The sequence below is a fragment of the Pantherophis guttatus genome, chromosome 1, assembly GCF_059756535.1.
Source record: "Pantherophis guttatus breed Tessera chromosome 1, ASM5975653v1, whole genome shotgun sequence".
NCBI classification, from domain to species: Eukaryota; Metazoa; Chordata; class Lepidosauria; order Squamata; family Colubridae; genus Pantherophis; species Pantherophis guttatus.
In genome coordinates, this window is record NC_142063.1 from 249,336,632 (window position 1) to 249,354,489 (window position 17,858).

Below are 17,858 nucleotides of genomic sequence, written 5' to 3' on the forward strand. Positions count from 1 at the left end.
AGAATTCAAGTGTTCTGCATTGAATGTTAGATCGTATGTTGCCACAAATAACTGAAAATGAATGTACCAAAGGCCAATCAAATTGAATGAATGATTGAAAGTTATACAGACTGTAAATCATGACAAATTAAAGCAAGTAGATGAATGTTTGTATCCTGACAGAATATTTATTAAGAATGGGGAAATTGAGATATTTTTTAAAAAGTGCAAATAACTAGAATAAAGATAATAGTGATCCACTGTAAGGAGTGAATTTGTCAAAAATGCAATAAAATGGCAATGTATTTTTTAATATTTCTGCTCTCTAAGGTACGTAGAAATGATAATTGTCAATAGAGATATAAAAGTGAATGACATGGGAATGGAGTACTTTGAAGTATATGGGGCAATATTTTAAAGAATGAATGAATGCCAAATGAATGTGCATTGAATACAAAAGTGAATGATTACCGTGAAAGAAATAGGTTGAAGTGGTTTGGTTTCACAGAGAGAATAAAATGAAAGCAGAATTCCAAAATAACTACATGAAGGAAGAGTGAATGAATTGAGAGGAAGAAGTGATTAAATGGAGCTGACAAGATCTGAGGGAAAAAGGTGGGGAAAAAAATCTAAAGATTAAAAGGCAGTATATGAAGCTGGGTACAGAGATTGTGGAACCAAAGATGGTTTGCATATTATTATGGAGAGACATAGTGAATGGTTATAGATTATATTTGTCATAAGAGGAGTATTAGTAGCTTGGGTTGGTAGTTAGGCTTTTGGTTTGAGCTCCAAGCTTGGCAATTTGGTTGCAAACATTTCAACAACATTCGAAGAGACATTGAGCACAATTCAAAGCGCACTGATGATATCTCCTCAAATGGTGATGAAACATTTGCAACCAAATTGCCAAGTTCAGAGCTCAAACCAACAGCCTCCGCTATACATTTTTCCCCTTACACCATGCTTTGATTTCTTCAGCTTTCTATTTTTTTTTATTTTTCAGTACATCTTGCATAACAATGATTGCCTCAAAAGGAAACAGTGTAATCATTATCAGGTATAGGTAGATAATGCATGTATTGGTATATATATAATAACTGAACCAATTTAAGCCTCTCTTGTTCAGAAGATAGAGATTAGATTATGGCAACAATTTAGGGATATAGCAGAGAAAGGGGGGGTAGGAGCAGGTCATACTTATGGGACAGTTCTGTGAAAATGAAGACACAACAAAAGATGTTTATCCAGTTTACAGAAAATTTGTGAATTATTTATTTATGTATAAGTATGCCACCTTTATTGTTTTTTTAAAAAAATAACTGAAGGAGGCAAACACAGTGGTGGGATTCAAATAATTTAACAACCGGTTCTCTGCCCTAATGATTTCTTCCAACAACCAGTTTACCAAAAGTCAGAAAGTTAACAACCGGCTCTTCCGAAGTGGTGCGAACCGGCTGAATCCCACCACTGGGCAAACATATCCAATACACTTTCCTCCTCCTCCTAGTTTCCTCACTATAACAACCCTGTGAAGTGTATTGGGCTGAGAGACGGTGACTGGCTCAAGGTCACTCAATTGGGCTACATGGCTAAGTCAGGACTAGAAGTCATGATCTCCCACTTTCTAGCCTGGTGATGTAAACAGTAGACTAAACTAATTGTTGTAGAAAATGAAACAGATCCATCCAGAATATTTAGAGATCCTCTGAAACAGAGAATTTTTAGTAAATCAATGTTATTCTTAGTATCTTAGCTTTGTGCCATCCTTGGATAAGAAGACAAAAATCCAAGCACTCCCAAATTACATCATCCATCTTCATTTTTTATCACCTCAGACTCTTCCCTGGTGGACAAAGGATCAACAAACATAGGTTTATTTAACTAACCTTCACATTCCTATGTCTTAAAAATAGATTAATTGAATCAGCATTGTTTTTGTAGGGATTTCATCAGTCCTCAGATATTACAAGAATCAAGAACCCTCAATCAGTAGAAGAACTGGAGCTATATTTTCCCACGCCATGCTTTTCCGAATCTTCCTTTTAAAACTTTCCTGAACATTTCCCCAATTCTCCTGAGAAATCAGGGCCATGCCTATGGCAACCTAAAGGCAATTCTTAAGAGAGACAGTTTCTGACACTTTAGCAGGATGATGAGACACAGTTTACAGGAATTTAATCCTTATCACACTGTGATATAAAGCTGTGATCAGAAGGGCAAAAATAGACAGTAGGTGCAGAAGCTATGTGTTCTCTCAACTTTTTAATCAAAGAAAAACTGTTATGAGGAATGTAGGATAGAATTTAATTTCCCACTTTCCCACTCAAAAATGTTTTGTTTAAAAAAAAACCAATTGCCAACTACTCTTTCCTCCATGGGAAACTTGGTTTTTCCACAAAGAGAAGGCCTGGAAAATGGAGAGGTTTAATGCCCATGTTATAGTTCATTAATGAAGCACCAATTCTTTTGAACTTGCTTTCCGATGAAAACAAGAACATAGCAATAGTAATAGCACTTAGACTTATCTGATTTACAGTTCTTTACAGCCCTAAGTGTTTTTTTTTAATAGAGTCAGCATATTGTCCCCAACAATCTGGGTCCTCATTTTACTAACCTTGGAAGCATGGGAGGCTGAGTCAACCTTGAGCCTGAATTGCCAAATTGCAGGCAGCCGGTGGTCAGCAGAAGTAGCTTGAAGTATTGCATTCTAACCACCGTGCCATCGTGGCTTGTAAAGCATACATGATTTCTTCTAAAATTGAACGAAAGTGTGTGAAAAGTCCTTCTCAGTTCTGTGGTCCTTGGATCACCAAAATAGGTTTGGCCCAATTTGGGGGATGGTATTAGAGTGGTCTTAAATGGAAAAATGCTGATTGAAATTTGGGGCTGTTTAAAGCACCCATTTGGCCCTTCAAAATTTCCAAATCTCTCTCATATAGGAGACTATTCCTGCCTATTTTAGAACTGCGACCCATACAGCATGCAAAGCAAAAATGTTTTCCTGTGATAATTCTTTCCTTGCTTATGAATTTTCTTTTAAGAATTCCTCCATTTTGTTACGAAGACTGTCCTTCTGGCTGACTGGTACACCCATCAGTAATTAAACCACCAAGGCAGTCACAGATTTATTCCTCCAGTGGAATGGAATGGATATTCTCTCTAGAAGATGTAGCGCGTTTCCCAACAGATCAAGCTTTACTTTTTGTGTGCTTGGAAAATGTGAGATAAGGTGTCCTCTAGATCTTTCAATAGAGATATGATGCCTGCAAGCAGCCCATAAATAACAAATCTTCTGTTAGATTGTAGACATCTGCACACACACCTGTGAACACCTAACCAGGCAAAATGTCTTGGAGAGCAAAAGTGTATGAAACTAAGATATAATTAATTAAAATAATTAAATTAGGAATAAGATGGATTGTAGTTTATAATCTTGTTCTTGCATTTGGTTTTCAGTTATTTTACTTGTTTTGTGATACTCATGCCAATTAGTCACTTAACATAACTTCCAGAAATAAAAATCTAAATCAATAAGAGGCAGGGCTATGAATAATTTTACCCAATATTATCAGTTTATACATACACATAAACACCCATAGACACAGGCAGAGACAAATAAATGGAGAGGAGGAAAAATAATTGAAACGAATCAGAATATAGTGCATTTTTCATGCCTGCATCTAATAACAATAAAAATGATAACTTTGTTGTTTCCCTTTTGAAGTCTTATATTTTATTGTGACGGCTATTGTACACAGTCTAGGAGAAATCATCATCATCATCATTATTATTTCAATGTTTTGGAGACATCAGTTTCCAAAACTTTAGAGAAAACATGATCCTCTAGATCAGGGGTGTCAAACTCGCGGCCCACAGGCCAGATGCATCACGCACTGGCCACCCCCACCCCCGGTTTAGGGAAGGGGGGGAAAGTCATGATATATCACATGATGACAATGTGATGCCACAAGTTTGACACCCCTGCTCTAGATAGAGTATTATAACTGAAGCATTCATAAATCAATCTTGTACCATTTTTAAGGACATATGGGGAAAAGATACCCAGTGAACCTTGCAGCCAATTTCCTAATCCAACAACTATTTATGGCTCTTCCATTTGCAAACATGTCACGCAAAGATGTCTTCATAGATGGATGAAGATTCCATGTCTGTCTGATGCCCATGTGTGCTCAGAACTTGATGTCAAAAATGCAAATGTTGGATATCTGTCTTTGCCTAGAAAGCTGGAAGACTGACTTAAAATATGTAAATCTGAACATCCAGGTGATTATGGAGCTGACTGAAAATTCCAGCTGAGCTCTCATGCAACAAATAATACAAAAAACTTTGTGGTAAATCACTGTAATTGTAGATTTTAATCTTCCAACTTGATAACATGAGCAAGCCACCCTACAGAGGAATTTAAGCATCATTAAATTAAACTCTGGATTCAAACAGCTACAAGTGGAAGTTACTATGGTTTCATACAGAACTGTTATGGGATACTGCTAGTAATCTGAATATTGTCAGAAAACAGTCTTTCTCCCCATTCTTTAATTTTATGAAGGTAGTGAAAACAGCCTCTCCTGTTTCTTCTATATCCCCCAGAAGGAATGGGAAATGTGTATTGTTTGAATTTAAAAACACTGAGTCGAGCCAGCACAATAGTACAATCCATTAACTTGGCATTATTATGATGCTCTACAAATGTATCAGAATTAAAATGGATAAGAAAGAATCAGATACAAATAAATGTATTTGCGCAAAGCTTTTGATGTTTCTACTTATTCCTTATTATATTATTATGGTTCATCACACAGTCATCCAGATATTCAGACTAGGTTTGTCATTTTTGTCTACCTATCAAGTCCTTTCCAAGGATAAGCAGATCTGGATGTTTGATAGTGCTACAGTATCATCGCAGGATGGAAGTTATTCAAAGTAAAGCTGCCTTTTGTAATTGACTGATGGTAAATTTGTCAATGCCAGTGGCATTTTTTGGGGGGTTGTTGTTGTTAATTAAATTTATATGCTGCCCATCTCCCTGATAAGGTGATTCTGGGCATCTTTGATGGGATATCAGCTACTCTTCCTACAAAGAAAAATATTTTTACTACTGTCATATTTTTCCTTGGATATATCCAGGCTGAATGTCTATAGTGTATTTATTTATCAATTCCTGGCAAATAGATGGGGAAGAAATGGAGGTAGTGACAGATTTTATTTTCCTGGGCTCCAAGATCATCACAGATGGGGACTGCAGCCAAGAAATTAAAAGACACTTGTTCCTGGGAAGGAAAGCTATGGCAAATCTAGACAGCATACTGAAAAGCTGAGACATCACCCTGCCAACAAAAGTGAGTATAGTCAAAGCTATGGTTTTCCCAGTTGCAATGTATGGCTGCGAAAGTTGGACCATAAGAAAGGCTGAGTGCCAAAGAACTGATGCCTTTGAACTATGGTGCTGGAGAAGATTCCTGTGAGTCCCTTGGAATGCAAGGCGATCAAACCGGTTGGTCCTAGAGGAGAGCAGCCCTGACTGCTCTTTAGAAGGCCAGATCCTGAAGATGAAACTCAAATACTTTGGCCACCTAATGAGAAGGAAGGACTCACTGGAGAAGAGCCTAATGCTGGGAAAGATTGAGGGCAAAAGAAGAAGTGGTTGACAGAGAACAAGGTGACTGGATGGAGTCACTGAAGCAGTAGGCGTAAGCTTAAATGGACTCCAGAGGATGGTAGAGGACAGGAAGGCCTGGAGGAACGTTGTCCATGGGGTCGCGATGGGTTGGACACAACTTCGCAACTAACAACAACAGCAATTAAGCACTGTGTTAGCTACTAAGATCTATATTGTTTGGTCCAAATGCCAGAAGATTCTTTCTCTGTAAAATTCTATCCCAAGAGTATTAAATTTTGGAAAAGACCTCATGTCTGGCCGTCTCCTCTCTAAATAACCATTAATTGGCTTGCCAATGCCCCAGAACCCTTTGTCCTATAACATTCAAGTTGAGGCATCTCTCTTCAGAGCAAGAAAATCACATTTTAATGGGAGTTAATCCAATGCTTTCCTCTCTGCTAAATGCGATCTTGATTCTTTCATTTTTTGCATTTAATGATACTATCCATTTTCTATATGCTTTTTGAGCCCCTTATAAAAAGAAATTTGAGGTTTCGTTGTTTCTGCTTTTTGTTTGTAAACCACCCAATTTCTTTTTTATGTGCCACCCAACTTGTCATCTCTGGACAAGCTGGATGACACATAAAATGAATGAATGAAGAAATTTATTTTTAGGACAGAATGTTGGAGAAACAGTTAGGAATAGCAAATGGTGATCTGAAATATAAGCAGCTGTTAAACTACAATCCTTCACTAACCCTGCAGGAAATTAGAAGGAGGAAATTCAACATGTAACCTAAGCAGCCATCAACACAAAACAAGCTACCCCAAAATAATTGGCGTGTTGGGGGAAAGTACCTGTCTATTGACTGGCTGGCAGCCTTTCCTGCTAGTAGCTCTTTCCTATACTGAGTCAGCTACAGTATATTTGCTGTGATTGACTTGTCCCCTGGCTCCATTGTCCCTTCTAAATGATGCTTAATTAATCCTTTTTCCATCAGACAGCTATAGCAGCAGATAACTTTCACCATTGTCTCCCTGACCATTGCTAACTATAGGGAACTCTCTAACTATAGGCATTGAATACTATGTCTAAGCTAGCTAATTGCTGACAAGTAAACAAACAAAATCTCTCAACAGGCCCATATTGGAAAAATACTTGAAGAGGCATCTTTGCTCCATGGTCCAAATAGAGTATTTTCAATATTATGAATACTTTGGGATTCATTTGACTACATTCAAGCTTCATTATGCGAGCAAATGTGAGCTGCAGTGGCCCTCTGAACCAAACCGTAAAGCCATTGAAATGCTGATGTGTATGACAGGAGACAATATGGTAATTACTCAACCCTTGAATGTTTGGGCAAAGAGGGCATTTGCTATTGCAGAAAGATTGCCATAAACTAAAGAATAAAGAGAGGATACTTAAATATAAAAGATTGTTGTCAGGGCCAGGCTAACATCTTCAAGTAGTTACCAAATCCTATTAGGCCACTTGCAAGTTCAAGGTGAATTATTTTTTTCCTTCCCACATTATATAAATGATGCCAACTCCAAAGCTTTCTGAAGAATCCCAAATTCCCTGGTGTCAGGCCTGCCATCTTCAGCTTCTTCGCTTCGCTGGCATCCTGCCATAAAGTTGCAAGGGAGTGGGGGGGAGGCATTGGTGTAGGAAAGGTTGGGCATGGGAATAGATAGAAGAAGGTAAGAGGGACAGGCTGAGAGGAACCAGAGGGGTCAAGCCAGAGTAAATCAGTCACCAAGGACATCTGGCCCTGAGAACAGAATGCAAAACTACATCAAAAGGTGCCAAACCTCAAAGCCATTCCCAAAACATCAAACATGAATACTATTGGGCCCTATGTGAAGTGTTGGATCTAGCCCAATAACTCAAAGACAAGTTTCAGTCCTTTAATCAGTATCTTTATTGCAGGCTTAGTGGTACTGGAGGTCACTGACCTTGTACCTTTCTCTTTCAGGTATACATCTGGATCAGAAGGGGAACCTCATGGTTGGAGCTATTATACCCAGGAGGAGGGGCTAGGAGGTAAGGAGTGGTTACAGGGGTTATGGGATATGTGGTCAGTTAACCCTTGCAGGACCGGGTGGCCAGGGAGATGGTGCTGTTAGACATTTACCATGACACCCTAATGGACTGGTCATGAAGGGAGGGCCAGGGGAAAGGGAAAACTGTAACATTTGTGGGGGAATACTCAGATCTAGCTTTACTTTTGCTGTAACCAGTTAACTTTAGTAAAAGAGCCTTTCGCTTCAAAGAAATGAAGTTGTGAGTTTTTCTTTCCTAAATGTCTAAGCTGGGACAGGTCTGGCATCTGGAGTTTGGGTTTAGTTTATAGAATTCAATCACACCTGAAGATCGAGGTATAACCAGTCACCCAGCACCCAGTTTGAGATTACATTTCTTCAGTGGGCCCAGTTGCATGCATACAAACTCAGGATTAAAAACCCTTGGAAGCAAGTAGTAATCCAGATAATCACATCCAATGCATCTTTTGCATTAGAATCTTCTGCTGTTTATCTCATTAGGTGAGCTTGGCCAGGGTTTAATTTGTGCAGCAATGTTCCTCCCCTAAATAACAGCTGTTAATCTCACACCCTCCCCAGATGGCTCTATTAATATTAAACGAAGCTCCAAAATAGGAACATGTTGCTTTCAAACCTTTCCTTGGTTAGAGCACTCTGTCATTTATCAAATTTCAATATTGACTTGGTAAGCACTTTTACCAGCTTCGCCGTCATCTTTCTTCTCCACCTGCTTTCTGCTGAACTGCCGAGTTTTGCTGGATCCCAAATAGAGCATGTAAAAGCACAGCTCAAGGGGATTTTGAGAAGTGCTAATAAAGACACAGCATTCTAGGAACTGTGAGGTCTGATCACCATAACATGCTGTCAGATTTGCCACAAGTAATTTGGGGTGACAATGCAGCCACCTTAAAAATAGTTCATGTAAAAAAAAAAAGTGAACACTTTTTCACAAGACTGAAAAATTAGGCCAGATAAATTAAGACAGCAGTACGTGTAAATGTCTGGCAGCTGAGAAAAAAGTATAGGCAACCTTTGCTAAATTACAAGATATCCCCGGTCCCTACCACTGACAAACTTTGCTGAATACCTGCAATCTCCTTGTCATTCTTTAACAACGGTAATAAAGATACACAACTATCATTCATTTTCCATGCATGTTAAACAGTATTTCTTTTTCAGGAGCTCATTTTTCCTTCCTGTCAGCCGATTTGCTGTAGTATTCTGTGATTATTCTTGTAAACACCCCTCAAAAACTTCATCAAACTCTTTCATGGGATCGCTGAAAGTGTCAATGTTGCGTCAACATAAAGCATATATTAGTTGATGTATTTGCCTGTAAGAAGTCCTAAATCTGAATTCCATAATGCTCATTTGGGTTCAGGGCTGAATTAGGCCAGCATAGTAGGTTGGACTAGAAGACTACCAAGGTCCCTTCCAACTTTGTTATTCTGTTATTAAAGTAAGCCGGAAGCTTGGAATCAGTATCGGCAAGACAAATCGGTAGTGAAAACCAAAAGATCAGACAGGATTAAAGGTGAGCTAGAGTTAAGGCCCGAAGACAAAGTAACATCTTGTTTTCACATTTTGCCGAATTGCAACAGGAATCTTTTATTCATGGCACTTGTTCTGATGGCCAATTTTAGTGTCAAGAATGTTCCCCCAAATGGCAATTTGTGGCTTATCCCTGAAGGCAGCTGTCTGAAGTTCTTGGCCCACTGCTGAGAGATTGCTCTTCTATTCTTTACAATAAAGGAATTTAAAGCTTAGTGGTTTCTTACTGACATAGCAGTCCATAGATACGGCTGGGACATAGAGACATACGGCCTAGTACAAGTAGTCCTTGACTTACAACAGTTCCTTTAGTGATGGTTCAAAGTTACAACAGAACTGGAAAAAAAATAACTTATGACCATTTTTCACACTTACAAGCATTGCAGCTTCCCCCTGGCCACATGATCAACATTCAGAGTGTTTAGCAACTGACTCCTATTGATGATGGTTACAGTGTCCCGGGGTCATGCATTCACCTTTCGCGACCTTCTAACAAGCAAAGTCAATGAGAGAGTCAGATTCACTTAACAACTGTGTTACTAACTTAACAATGGCAGTGATTTACTTAACAACTGTGGCAAGAAAAGTCGTAAAATGGGGCAAAATTCACTTAACAAATGTTCTACTTAGCAGCAGAAATTTGGGGTTCTGTTGTGGTCATAAGTCTAGGACTACCTGTACTAAGAGCTGCAGAAAGCATAACACACACAAGCAAAATCATAAGCATGCATGGAAAATTAAATGAAGCAATTTAATGAATGAAGTTAAAATAATTTATCTGGCAAAGCCTAAAAGTTGTAGAAAAACATTCCCTACTTCCATCATTTCCATTTTCCAGTCAGTCAAAACTAGCCTGAAGACAATACACAATCATCTCAACATTGTGATATTTGCAATATTCGAGCAAATAATGTTCCCCATCTCGGTCATCTGCAGATCCTGGAAAAACAAAGTTTCCCTCATTCTAACCCATGCAAAAGGGACTTATATTCTTTACAAGCCACCATCCATGATATAAACGTATTTCATCTGATCGTATGCAAAAGAAAATCATGGAGGTTCCTATGGGAAGGAGTCACAAAGGCACAAAGTAATATTTTCTTCTTGAAGATCTGTTAGGTTGTCCGATACCCAAAAGTCTAAAAGTAGCATGAGGCAAGGATACCAGCAAATGGAGAAACAGATATTTGCTGCAGATGACTGCAGCATTTCAAACAAAACATTTAGCTTTTGCCATCCTTTCAAATATTCCCTAGCTGCGGCAGAATTAAACTGACTAAGCTCTCAAACCCTGTTGATGTCGGGGGACTGTAGACTAATGGAACCAATTTTGAATTAACTCAGAGTATCTGGGTGGAAGTGCGATAAGGCTATGCTAAGACTAATAGTCCTACTTTACCAGGGGGAGAGAGGCTTTTCTAAGATTTCAAATTCATCCCCAAACCTAGCTGTATTTCTGAAAACCTGTCAACCAGCAACCCTAAAGGCCAACCACACAGGATCGTTTTCCATGCAGAATGACAGCCTGCAAAAGATATCCAACCTAAAAATGATTTGACTTTAACATTCGCATGATGTCATGCTCAGAAGAGAACCCATTTTTAATTTATGCCACTGTAACATTCAGCATTTAGAAACAGTGACAACTCTGGCAAGATATTGCAGCAGATGGGATGTTATTAAAGTCACTATATCTCTTGGGTCATAATAACTCAATAGCACTGATTTTGTCTGCTGGCCTTATAATCCATGAATTAAATATGTTTGAAATACTATAGTCTTGGAAGGGGTGATATTCTGGAACATCAAGGGAGCTATTAGAATCTAATTTACCAAAAGGATCAGTCAAATCCATCAGACTAAAATATAATGTGCATATTAGCCAGTTTTTTTTTCTGAACATTTTATTGAACAGCATTATTTAACTTCTGAGTTTGACCAGCTTGGAAAGAATTTCTATTCTGCATAAGAAGGCCTTAAATGTGTCTTTATTTCTTGGGAGATGATTGGAAGATTATTAGTTAATAAAACATCTAGGTCCCTGATTTAATTGTGGAAAAAGTTATTAATTTAGCATGCTCTATAAAACTGGTTAGGGGAAGGCATCTAATACCTGTGGGTAGGCCATATTGATTCATCATACTTTGCAAAATGTCACTAAAAGGGTGACAGTCATCTATATATGCTTTGCCTGAAGAACTGATCAGTGATTGTCACTATGGAATCTATATTCCTTTCATATGGCTAGAACATTGTGCTAGTTTACAAGATAGCTATGATTTGATGGAAACATTCCCTAGAATAATATGATCAGGATGAAGAATGGCAAAGAATTGTGGGACCTGTAGTTCAGAACACCTGAAGAGCAACAAATTGCCTGCCTCTAATATAGTTATTTATTATCCACAGAGAGGTCATGACCTCCCAATTTGAAAAGGGGACCAGTCAGGCTTCCAAAAGAAAATATGAGGTTAACTAGCTTTAGCTACCTTCACAATGACTTTACTGTCAGGTTAGAGGCTATCCAGGTCTGCTCCCAAAGATTTATGCTCAACAATAAGAAATCTATACGATCTTTTTTGTCAGGCAACATAATGAACTAAGGGATAAACTCACTCCAAACTGCCAATTATTCAGAACCTTCATTCCCTTCCTCATTCACAATGGAACTCAAGAATGACCGTTTAAGGACACTGAGTCAATATAACATCCCTTCCCATTCCCCATTACAACCCTCTATTCACTGGAAGACATGAAGAAAATGAAACAGAACAAGAGGTGCCTAAAGTACATACACTGCTAATTTACCACACAGCCAACTGTTTAGAAAATATATCTTTTTTTTCCCTAAAACTTTGTGGTCTTTAAAGATAGGGATCATAAAAAATGTTTCAGTGTTATCCATCAAGGATGATCTCTGTCTCTGAAGGATGCTTCATGTATTAGCAAGATTCTTGAGTCAACACGTGATTATCTAAAACTGTTCAGAGAGGCAAACAAGAAAGACTAATTCTGGACTTTTGAAACTACAGCAAAGTACAATTCAATTGAGTTGTTTTCATCCAGTTAAATGATACCTGAATAAACATTGCTTTTCTTTCATAAATTGAAAATAGACTCGAGGTTTTGCAAATAGTTTATCCTATAACTTTCTCTATTTATTAAGATTTAATTATGAAAACTCAACAGTTCAGAATATCCGCTACTTTTAAAGTAATTCAGATTAAAAGTCAAACAAAAAAAATCATTAATAACAGACAACATCATATTAAAGACAGATCCAAATTTTCTTCTTACATTAACACAGAGGCTGGAAAGTCTGTTTTGACAATATTTGATTTACATTGACTAATTTAAATCATTATTTCATTTTACACTTTGCAAATTATTTTAAGTCTTCCATTTATATCCGATTATCACACGTATTTTTTCAGCGAAGAAATATTTTTATATCCTACTGTGCATACAAATTCATTAAACAGCATTTAATGACTGACTTGCAAGGTGCATGCTAAAACAAGCTGGATTCCACATCCTTATATTCTACTTAGAACTGAAGACCTTGGTATCTGAAAAGGGATTTGAAAAACCTGCAATTACAATCAACTTTTAAAATGATATTCTTGCTTAATTGCCTGTCCTGATTACAGTGTAAGCTCTTTCCTGATATTAAGATTTAATAATGAGTGTCATAAAAGCTACCTGGCATCATGATCTTATACTGAATTTTTAAAATACCAGCCCAGAAGTGTACAATTTTTAAAAAGCTTCTTATCGTCTTACAATACTTTGGATTGCATGAATTCTGAAATAAGGACAGTCAGTGCATGTCTTATTGCCCTTGCCTAAATTTGGATTTTGGTTCCTTAGAAATGTACACACATTTTATTCACTTGCCTTACAAACTAAACCAATTGAGAGGAACCTGGATTATGAAAACTGTGGGAATCCATAGCAATGGCTTCAAATTTGGAAGAGCAACTGGGATGATCAAAGCCTTCCCCTCCTCTTCCTTGTAACCCATAGAACATCAGAGGTGGGTTTCAGCACGTTCTGACCAGTTCTGGAGAACCGGTAATGGATATTTTGAGTAGTTCGGAGAACTGGTAGTAAAAATTCTGACTGGCCCCGCCACCCATCTATTCTCTGCCTCCCAAGTACCAGCTGATTGGGAGGAAATGGGGATTTTGCAGTAACCTTCCCCTGGATTGGGGAAGGAATGAAGATTTTGCAGTATCCTTCCCCCGGAATAGGGTTGGAATGGAGATTTTACAGTATCCTTCTCCTGCCATGCCCACCAAGCCACACCCACAGAACCGGTAGTAAAAAAAATTTAAACCCACCACTGTAGAACATGCATTACTACACATTAAAGAGGCAGGCTTTCATTTGCCTTGTCATGCCTGCCTTTCTGAACCCAGAGATCTTTGCTGTGGATACCCCTAACTGGGCATGCAGCCAAAGTCCTATGTGCATGCCATAAGAATAGAGAGTACCTTACCCATAAATGGGCATGCCTATAATTGTTGAAGAAGTTGGTACTGCGCATGCAGTTGTGCAAATAGATGGGTAAGCTAATCTCCATTCCCTTGAGCATTCTCACCACCTTAACTATCACATCCAACTCGCTCTGAAGGTGTTATGAAGGTTATGAAAATATTGACTTTTGCCTGTGCTTTCTATTGGCTGTACTCGCATAACCCACTTTTCCTTCTCCTTGCAGCATCAAACAGTGTGTTCCATTGGAATCTCTAGTGGCAAAGGAAAATCAAAGTAGCAGCACTTAGTTACCATGAAGCATCAGCAAACTTCCGATGGGTCCCTGTTCTATAAATTAAAGGAGCTCTTCCTTTTATACAATTGCAACTCCGGGAGGGAGGGAAAGAGAGAAAGAGAGACTGAAATTAAAATCCTATGGTCATTTTTTTCTTTCAGTAACGAATCACGTATAGTTGTAATAAAAATGTATTTTTTTTCTAAAACATTGTTTAGTCAATTCTTATTTATGGATGTCTTCACATGTCTGTAAATGATAACACCTTTTTATTATGATTCTAATAAAATCTGGCTGTAATTCATCTTCCTTTAACCATTGTAACTTGCTTTTATAAGATTTTTCTTTAGCCTTTTTTCTGCCTTGCGTTCCGATTACATTGTTCAGTCTGTGATTACAAAAGAAAAAAGAAACCGAAAAGAAAACAATTTGTTGTAACCAGGCATTTCTGTGAATAATAACTAAATTGGATCTTGAACATTGTAAGATATTTGGGAGACAAATGCTCTAGCCAGGGTTTGCTTTTTTTCTCTCTCTCTCATTCACTACTATCTCAATTTTCCAGCTACAATTTTATCATAATAGGAGATAATAAAAATAATTTAAAAGAAACACTATGTGGAGGAGTACTTATATTATATTAGAAAGTTGATCTTGACCAGTTTTCTCCCCAACCATCCAGGAAGACATTGTTTTCCAAAGGAACACAAATATAAGAAAGAAGAAACGTTGAAGATGATTTTATCTTGAAGATGGATTTTGTAATTGCATCAAGTCTTCTCATATCATTGAACAAGATCCTTCCATCGCCTTAGTGTGCTTTCTCCCTACAACTCTTGCAGCAGAGTTTGTGGAAACATTCCTTCCTTCCTTCCTTCCTTCCTTCCTTCCTTCCTTCCTTCCTTCCTTCCTCCCTCCCTCCCTCCCTCCCTCCCTCCCTTTCCTTCCTTTCCTTTCCTTTCCTTTCCTTCTCCTCACCTTTCCTCCTCCTCCTCCTGCTATCTCAGGCCATGCCTATAATCTGTTTTAGGCTGAATATCTGCAAGACGAAAGGCTAAAGTGGATGGGATTATATTTCCCCTTTTTCGCAGCACCTCCAACTATTTATATATTTCTTCTTTTAGTTCTATTCAAAAAGCATCAGTGCCTATCAGAGAACACTTCCAGTAATTCCCATCTATGGCAATGTTCAGTCTTCCACTTCAGGACATGTACATATATTATTTTGTATACTTAAGGGGTTAAAGCTTCACACTGATGATTGGGTAAACAAGCCTCTTGTTTCTGTGGCTGCCAACATTTGCACAACTTCCTATGCAAAGTCTTTACTTCTGCACACATTACATTTTACTTGAGCTTATGATACAGCAACACCATGGGAGTGATGTTGATAAGGTCAGATTTATCAAGAATTCTTCTGCACCAAATATTTTTTGTTGTTTTTAGTATCTGAGCTGGGCTTTTTTCCTTTTGCCTCCCTGTCCTGTAGAATACAGAAGTAATATGTTAAAATGTTGTTCAAGATGAACTCCCCACTTCTTCAATATAATTTATAAATATATTGTATCTTGAAATAAGAAGCTTTGATTTATGTCCCAACTCAAACATAATGACATATTAAAAGATCCTTGAAATGATTGCATTAATTGGGAATTTGAAAAAAAAAAACCTATTGGTGAAATATATCTAATTTGGCCTTGCTAGATATCCATATGGAGCTGATGGATAGCACTCACTTTGATAGAACATATTTTGTAGGACATTCCTGCACGAAAGCTAAATAACATAATTATAGCTACTAACATTTTATGTTTTAGGAATAAGAACAACAATATGAGCAGACAGTTCCAAATGTGTAAAACAATACAATAAAGCTATCCCTATTTAATTGCACTTGCTAGTTTAATTTAGCTGATGCACCAAATCACAAATCAATATTCAGACATTCATTTATTTTTAAAACCTATTCAAGAAAGCAATAGTGGATTCTACTATAACACTTTTATTTCTTCTGTACTGAAAAACACTGAAAACATGAGATGAACAATTCAAGTAAATTCTGTCAAACTGAAGGGAACTATTGGGAAATACATTTTGTTTTATTTCACTTATATCTCACTTTCCTTTAGGGCATTCAGTGAAACGTAGACAAGGCTCCTGAGGACCAAACTAATCTGCTAAATTTAACAGTTTAGCAATATCTTTTAACTCTCTTCCATGCCTGAAAGTTTTATAGATCAAAGTTGATCAGAATGGGTTAGGAACTAAATCCTCTAGGAAATCAAATCAGATTGTTAATATTCAAAATGGTTTTAGTGACCCACATATTTAGGGATTCATAATTCTAAGAACATTGTTTGACAACATAGTCAGAAAGTGACAGTCCAGAGTATTACCCCATATTATTAAGTGTGAGGAAGGAAGGTTTCCAGAATGAGAAACTAGTTCAGAATATTGAAGGATGGAATATGAATTGTGGAATCGTTTGAATGGATGGTGTTGGAAGGAAATTATGCAGTTTCCTACATCAGTGGTACCCAAACTACAACTCTCAACAGATCATAGGAGAAGTATTTCACCACATCTGGAACCCAAAGTTGAGACTAGGTGCAAACCTTGTGCACTAAAATGCAAGGAGATATGGTTAATGTAACACACTACTAGAAATGAGATGACAGGAACAGTGGGATGAGGGGAGGGAGTTTTTCTCTAACAAAATGCAGGTAAAAGATTAAAATGGCTGCTCTGCTGTGGTTATAGATCCATAGTTAATCCTGTTCTAGGTTATCTCATTTTGCTCTATTGACAATAAGAAAGGTTTTTCCGTGTTGCCCTAAGAGCAAGAATAGATTTCATGGCTTTATGTACAAGACAATAAATTGCAGCTGAACATTCAGATAAATTTACTGAAGTAGCAAAAGCATTTCAAAAATGAAACTAGCTACACAGGATAGGGTAGAGTTTTTGTATATCTCTTTAGAGTACTCTAGCAGTGGATTTCCTACTAATAAGAGGACAAGAGCCTTTCCAACTAGGTGGCTGAATCTGCACAAAAAGCTAAGCTAAGCTATAATTGGGCTAGCTAGTTTGGGTCAAGCAGGTCATGGTAACCAAGTTACAGTCTCAGCATGTTGTGTGAATAGGGCCAGCACAGTAAACTTTTAACAGTTTATATATTTTGGTAAAGTAAGTTATGTGAATGCACTAGCAATATTTTGCTAGCCTAGGTTTAGTGCATTGTGTGAACCTTTTAAATAATCTATGCCACTCAACATGGAAACCCCTTTGAGCTCCATCCCATGACAAAGCATTGTAAGGTAGGGAATTTGCTATAAATCTGGATTCCAGAAGGATTGATTATTTGGTCAAGAGCTTCAAGGGTTTCCTCTTTGGTTCTTTAATAAATAAAAACCATTGATATATTTTACATATCATAGTCTAAAAATGGAATGAGCATTTATGTACCCTCTGAGGTACAGAGGTCACTCAGGACTCCGTTTTTAATTTATCTTATCACATTAACTGATGTGCCCAAAATATTGAGAAACTCTTAGATGCAGCCTTTATTATCGCTTCATTATTTTATTATTTATTTATTAAACTTAGGCACCACCCAACTCACTATAACTGACTGTGGATGGCTTACAGATGAAAAGTCATGAAATCATCATAAAGAAACAATTAAAACAGAATTAAAAGAAAATAACAAAAAATCCTAAAAGATTGTCAACTAACTTTCATTTAATAATCTGGAATATTGTAATTAAAGTTATGATCACTGTGAAATCTGAACTTCTAGAACAGTATTTCTCAACCTTTGTAATATTAAGAGGAATGGAGTTTAACTCCCAGAATCCCCCAGCCTCTTAAGGTTGCCATGGTTGAGAA

The 17,858-nt window shown here is 37.5% G+C and overlaps 1 long non-coding RNA gene across 1 annotated transcript in view; it reads left to right on the forward strand.

Annotated features, from left to right (window-relative positions):
* LOC148116823 (uncharacterized) overlaps positions 1–14,285 on the forward strand; it is a 50,075-nt gene extending 35,790 nt beyond the window's left edge. Inside the window, exons 2-4 of the long non-coding RNA XR_015733855.1 lie at positions 6,740–6,935; positions 7,579–7,646; positions 13,920–14,285. This is a non-coding gene — a long non-coding RNA (uncharacterized LOC148116823). The remainder of the gene's footprint in view (positions 1–6,739; positions 6,936–7,578; positions 7,647–13,919) is intronic.
* Positions 14,286–17,858: the final 3,573 nt, after the last annotated feature.